The sequence below is a fragment of the Crocodylus porosus genome, unplaced genomic scaffold (assembly GCF_001723895.1).
Source record: "Crocodylus porosus isolate Cpor-Errol unplaced genomic scaffold, CroPor_comp1, whole genome shotgun sequence".
Lineage (NCBI taxonomy): Eukaryota > Metazoa > Chordata > Crocodylia > Crocodylidae > Crocodylus > Crocodylus porosus.
Genome location: NW_017728944.1, coordinates 861,931 through 867,876, shown reverse-complemented (window position 1 = coordinate 867,876; position 5,946 = coordinate 861,931).

Sequence of the window (5,946 nt, the reverse complement as noted above, 5' to 3'; positions counted from 1 at the left end):
GTGTGTGTGTGTGTGTGTGTGTATGGGCATACATATACGTGTGTGTGTATTTCCACCGCCCCCATCCAAGAGTAACTTTCCTGCATTTTGTCTTTCCGGAGGACCTGCATTTTGGGGGAGCAGATGGAGGGGGGAGAGGGCAGGTTTCGTAATTATGCAGGTTCCTTTCTCTCTCTGTGTCTCATTAAAAAGGGACTCTTTAGCCCTCACCTCATTCACAGAGGTATGTGATGGAAAACAGTCTCTCTTCACTCCAGATTTTATTGTCATCATTATGATTTCGTGGAGCCTGCACACAAAGCCGGCTTTGTTGGAGAAATTATAGACGGAGCAAAGCTCGCGCTGAAAAAAAAAAAAAAGTGCAAAGGGGATTCATGGAGGAAGGCGTATTTTTTTTTTTTTTTAAATCTGGGGTGGGGTAGAGTTGAAAGGCAGGAATCTCTCGTGATCGGTTCTCCCCGCGCGTGTCGGTGTGAGTGCGTGCGTGCATGTGTGTGTGTGCTCCGCAGGCATGGGGGAGGAGGCGGAGGGAGGTTGCGTTGCCTGCCTCCCGCGGTCCCGCTGGACTAGGGAGCTCGGAGTTGGAGGTGAGGCGCCCTGGGCGCCGGGGCAGGACCGGGCGAGCGCCGGGGTCAGCTCGGAATAGACCCGGGGCTGGAAATGGAGCCGCTCTATTGTGGAGCGCTGGCACCGTTCCCAGCCGCCGAGGAAGTGCCGGGGTATTTTTGTCCCCGCTAAAGGTGACCGCCCCCGGGCCCTTTCCCCGTGGGGCTTGGCGGGGGGGGGGGCGCTTAAAATCCAGCTGTGGATTGGGGGCGGAGCCCCGCCCCTCTCCTCCTTTTGCCTATGCGAGTCCGGGCTGCGGTGGGGAGCAGCTTCACTTCTGCCCGCCGAGACCTTGCAGCGCGTCCCCGGCGATCGGCCCTTTGTTATCGATAAGTCTCCTCCAGCTCCCGGATTGGGGCCGGGGCGCGGCGGCAGGGGCGAGTTCTGAGCCAGCTTCTTTGTGAGTGGCAGGTTGGCGTGGGGGGGTGCGTGTGCTCGCGTGTGAGTGTGCATGCGTGTGTGTGTTGGGGGGTCGGCAGCGCTGTCTGGCTGCGGGCGGTGTTGTGTCTGCGCGGGTGTTTGGGCAGGGTGTTGTGTCTGTGCGAGGGGAAGTGTTGTGGCGGTGGGATCCCTCGTGCCTTGCTCGCCTGCTGGAGGTTGCACACACGCACACACGCCCTCCTCCGCCAGCCTCGCAAGACCCAACACCTGGTTAACAGGGCAGGGGGCACGGAGGGGCAGATTCTGATCGGGAGGGTGTGTATGTGTGTGTGAGTGTGATCCCGGTCACAAATGCCCCCTCCTCCCGCTCTGGCACCGCTGGGGAGTGCGTGGGCGTCCCCTCCATGGGGACTGGCTGCCAGGGGGTGGAGGGAAGGGACAAATTACCGAAAGGCAGAATCCACTGGCGGGGGGATCACCCCCCCAGCCCCGATCCCACGCGTGGGTGATGTGCCAGGCGGGCATATACCTTGCTCCCATGGACCCTTTGGGCTGGCGCAGATAATCCCCTGCCCCATATGCGCTGCGGACAAAAGGAGTCTCCCACCTGTCCTGACTCTCGGCGGAGCCGAGCCTCATTGCCCCACTTGCCGGGCTCGTCCTGGCTGGCTCCCGGGCTCCGGCGGCAGGACTGACAACCGCGCTGCTTGAAAGGTCAGGCCAGGCAGAAGCCAGGCGGGGATCTCAGGCAGGCAGAGATCAGACGGGGCGATCCACCTTAAAATAGACGCGCCGCTTAGAAGCCCTCCCTTGCTAGACAGCTGCAGCACAAGCCACCCACAAAACCCAGGGAGAAGTGACCGCAGTGACCCCGCTGTCCGCGAGAGCGGTGCCGAGCTGGCCCGGCTCCCTGCGGTTTGGACACGGGCTTTGGCAAGAGCCTGGACATTTGCACTTCTCCCTTTCGGGTATCCCACCCCTCTGTCCTAGCATTGATCCTACACCCCCTTGCCAATTTGGGTGTGTGCGGGGGGAGGGAGAACTCCTGTTGGGTACTGAAGCCTTTAAACAAAACAATGCAATGAATCTGGAGAGGCCAAAGCTGAGCCGGACTCTTTGGGAAGAAAATCTGCCCCTTCCCCCAGTCGTGGGTGCTGAGCTCCTGAAAATCCGCCTTTCCGGAGCGTTCACTCCCCTTCCCTTTCATCGCAGCTGCCTACACCCACACCCAGGGCCCGATGGGTGCTGTGCTGTGCTGTGTGTCCGGGCTGGGGGGTTGAACACGACTCATCCTGGAGAATGTAGCAGGCTCTCGCAGTCAATGAGCTTCGCAGGCACAGAGGTGGCACCGAGGGTTTCCACTGGAAACACAAAATTAATAACAAAAATAATTAGCCAGGGCCCTGAGCTGCTGTTGGCGGGGCCAGATTCTGTACCGTGTCCTCTGCAGAAGAAGCCTGAGCCCCCAGATGAGATTTTTATTGATTCTGTCTGGTTCTGCTTGGTTGAGTAGGAAATACACTTTTTTTTTTAACAGACCGGCTTTCTCTCAGTTTGAGTTAAAATAATTCCCGCGATCTCTTGGGAGTTATTAATAACACATAAATAAATAAATAAGAATCATTGGACGAACTTGAACACAACTAAAAAAAGACGGACTTAAAAATAATAGGAAGGGATCCTGTCCCGGGAATCTCTCATTGCAGTAGGTGAAGTGTTGAGCTCTGGCACTAAGGTACCTGCTTCCTCTGCTTCTCAACCAGGGGCATCCCTCAGTGCACTGAGGGCTTCGTCCAAGCACAGCTCTAGGGCAGTGATTCTCAACCAGGGGTCCGTGGCACCCGGGGGTGCCGTGAGATCCTTTCCAGGGTGCCACGGGACGTTAGTGATTCGCGGGATCAAAGCAGGGACTTCCAGCAGGAATCCATAGTGTTGAAAGCCCCCTGCCCGGGGTGGTCTTTGCAACAGGACAATTGCTCTGTAATTTTTCGGTACTCAGAAAACGAGTGAAAACTAAGAGCCGGCATTTTCCAAGGTGGAGGAGTTGAGTCCAAGGAGGTTGAGTACCACTGCTGTGGGGCTTTCCTGGCAGCCTTTCCAGGACCCGCTGTGCAGGCTGAGTCTCTTGTTCGTTTGGAGCATGTCTTAAAAGCCAGACGGCCCGAATGCAATATTGGGAGTTGATGTTCATACACACGTATCCAGGTGCCTTCACCCACCTGCGCGTGTCTCCTTCCCATCTCCCCAGAGTCGCGTTTCTGTCTGGTGCCCAGGTCTTGTCGGATGGGCTCTGTCACACACACATGGTCAGTCCTGGCTGCAGGGGAGCGAGCCTGGGTCGTGTGTCCGAGCGCAGAAAGTGACTGGGGGAATAGGAGGGAATGCGGGTAAAGGACTGGCTAATACAACCCTGACTTCACCTCTCAATAGAGAAGAAAAAAGGCAAAGATTGTGTCTAACGCCAGCAGTCTGCGAGCGGCAGCCTGTTCCCCGAGGTAGATCCCACTTGTTTCTGACTTTGCTCTGGATTTAGACCTGGAGAAATAGGAGCAGAATCCAGCCCGGGGTGTAGAGTTACGAGGGCACGAGTAACCTCCCCCTGGAGTGTTGTGTTTAGCAGCTTGGGGGTACTTGCTGGCTGGTTTATTTTTTATTTATAGCTTCGAGAAAGCAAGAGGGACCAGAAGGCTCTGACTTGCTTTTCCACTCAATTACTCACTGTTTCCTCTCTCCCCACCTTCTCAAATCCAGGTTTGGGGCCCGTCTGTAGTAATCCCGCATAAAGCCGCATTCATGGTCACTGATGCTGCCTTGATTTTTTTTTTCCATAGGAGATAAAAAAAAAAAAAGTGTCTGCAGCCTGCAGTGAAAGGGAAGGGAGCGTTTGCATCTGGGGTGGGGGTCGGTGGTTACAAAGAGCTGAAGAGCTGGGTGTTGGAAAATAATGCAAAGATTTTTTTTGGGGGGGGGTTACATCTGTACAAATATTTTCCTGGTTGCAAAGAAGGCGGGGGAAGTTGCTTAATTCACTGAATGACCTGATAGTAGGGGAGTGGGAGGGGTGGGTAAAGGGTGGAAATACCTTAAAGCTGCCCTTAACATTGAGAAGTTAGTTCACGGGTCACTGGTCGGTCCAGAGGCAGAGATCTATCTAATTTCAACTCTCATGTTATGGAGGTCGTGCTAGTTCTGAGACTTCCAGCACGCCCCGCTCACATCTGAAAACCATCGAAGACTGGAGGCTTTGGGCTTTTTTCATTTCCTTTTTTTTTTCTTTTTAAATTCGTGCTCCAAAAAAGGAAGGAGAAGGGATGTAAAATATAATTTCTTATAAAATATGATGTCTTATTTGGCTGATGGGAAGTTGGAGGGATCCTGAACGAGATCTGATGTGGGGAGGAAGAGAAATGAAGGGGGGAAAAGTTGCCTTTACTGATTTTGAATCGAGACAGATTGGATACTGACTTGGAGGCGGGGAGGAAGCAAAGGAAATAAAGATGAGCAGGATGTCTATTCCTAATTGTCCCTCTGTGAAGATCCCTTGATTATACAGTAATGTTAGTTAAGGCGTCCAGGAGTGATTTGTGTATCTCACTGGAGACATTTGAGAAGGCTCTGAGCTCCCACTCTGGAAGTGAAGCATTTATTTGGAAGCACTCGATCTCTTTGGTTTTAGCCTCTATTTTTTGCGAGCATTTTTACCTTTCCCTCCATATAACCCTCCCCCCTCTGATTCGCCCTCTGCTCAGTCTCTGTTTAAATCCCAGAGTAAACGATCAGCATATTTCTCCTTTTCCCTCGCCCTCCGAATCTGTCTAAAATGCAGCTCCTGCTTAGGGGGGAGGAGGGGGGGATTTAAAGGAAGAAAAAAAAGCAGGATATACCTGTGTATAATAATAGCAGGATGTAGAACCCGCGGCGCTTCGCAGGAAATTAACATACAATATCATTGATTTCCTTGGCAGGAGTGATTGGTGCTGCAGGGAGACTTGCCTGCTTTTTAAGGTGCTGGAGTTGTTTTTCGCTTCTCTTCTTTTCCATGCTCGGCCCTCGCATTCCTGCAGATCTATTTGGAAACAACAAGGTGGGGAGGGGGAGGGAAGGACCCCCCCACCCCCAGGCTGCCTGGCGATCTGCAAAGGCGATCTGCCTCGGAGCCTGGCGCGTTGCAACCTTGGGCAGGTTTTAAGCCCAGAGACACGTCTCAGGTCACGCTCAGCTCGTGCCTGTCCTAGTGCTTCACCCCTCCTCGCTGGCGTCAGGGTTTCCCCCCCGCTCCTTTTGCAAACCCAGAGATCCGATCTCTTCTTGCTCTGCTCGCAAGGGCTCCCAGCCCCGTCCTCGGGCGGGAGGGTGTGTGGAACAGAGACGCGTCTGCCTTGCAGGAAAGAAATGTTGGATGGTCCGAATAGGATTTATGGAGGATGTTTGATGCCCCTTTCCCTCCCATGGTTGCTAATGCCACTCGCGTGTCCAGCGGTGCGCACCTGGTGCTGTGATCAACGGGGGCCGCCTGCTTTTTTCCCTCCTGCATCTTTCTGCCCCTGCCCCAGGGTTTGGGAGGATGGAAATCTCTCGCTGAACGCGCCTGACCCAGAGCTCGAGGCTCCTATAGGCGGAAAACTACAGCGCTCCTGACCCTTGCGGGGTCCTGGGTGGAGGGGATCTGCTGCCCTAGAGGGGAGGCGGAGTGGGGTGGGGGGAGCAGCGCCTCCCCAGCCCCCAGCCCTGGAGCTGCTCTGCGGTGTCGCCTTCTGCCCCGCCTCCTCCTTCCCCCCAGTCCCTGCTCCGCGCCCCCCATCTCCGGCCTCCAGGGCGCACCACAAGGCGACGCTCTTTAGGGTCCCTAAAGCGTTAATGGTTTAAAGGAAACACGTGCAGGATGGAGTCCGAGGGGGGACGCGGGGGGGGGAGAGTCTGGAGATCGTAGGCTGCCGGGTTTGCTATGCGAGGGGGAAG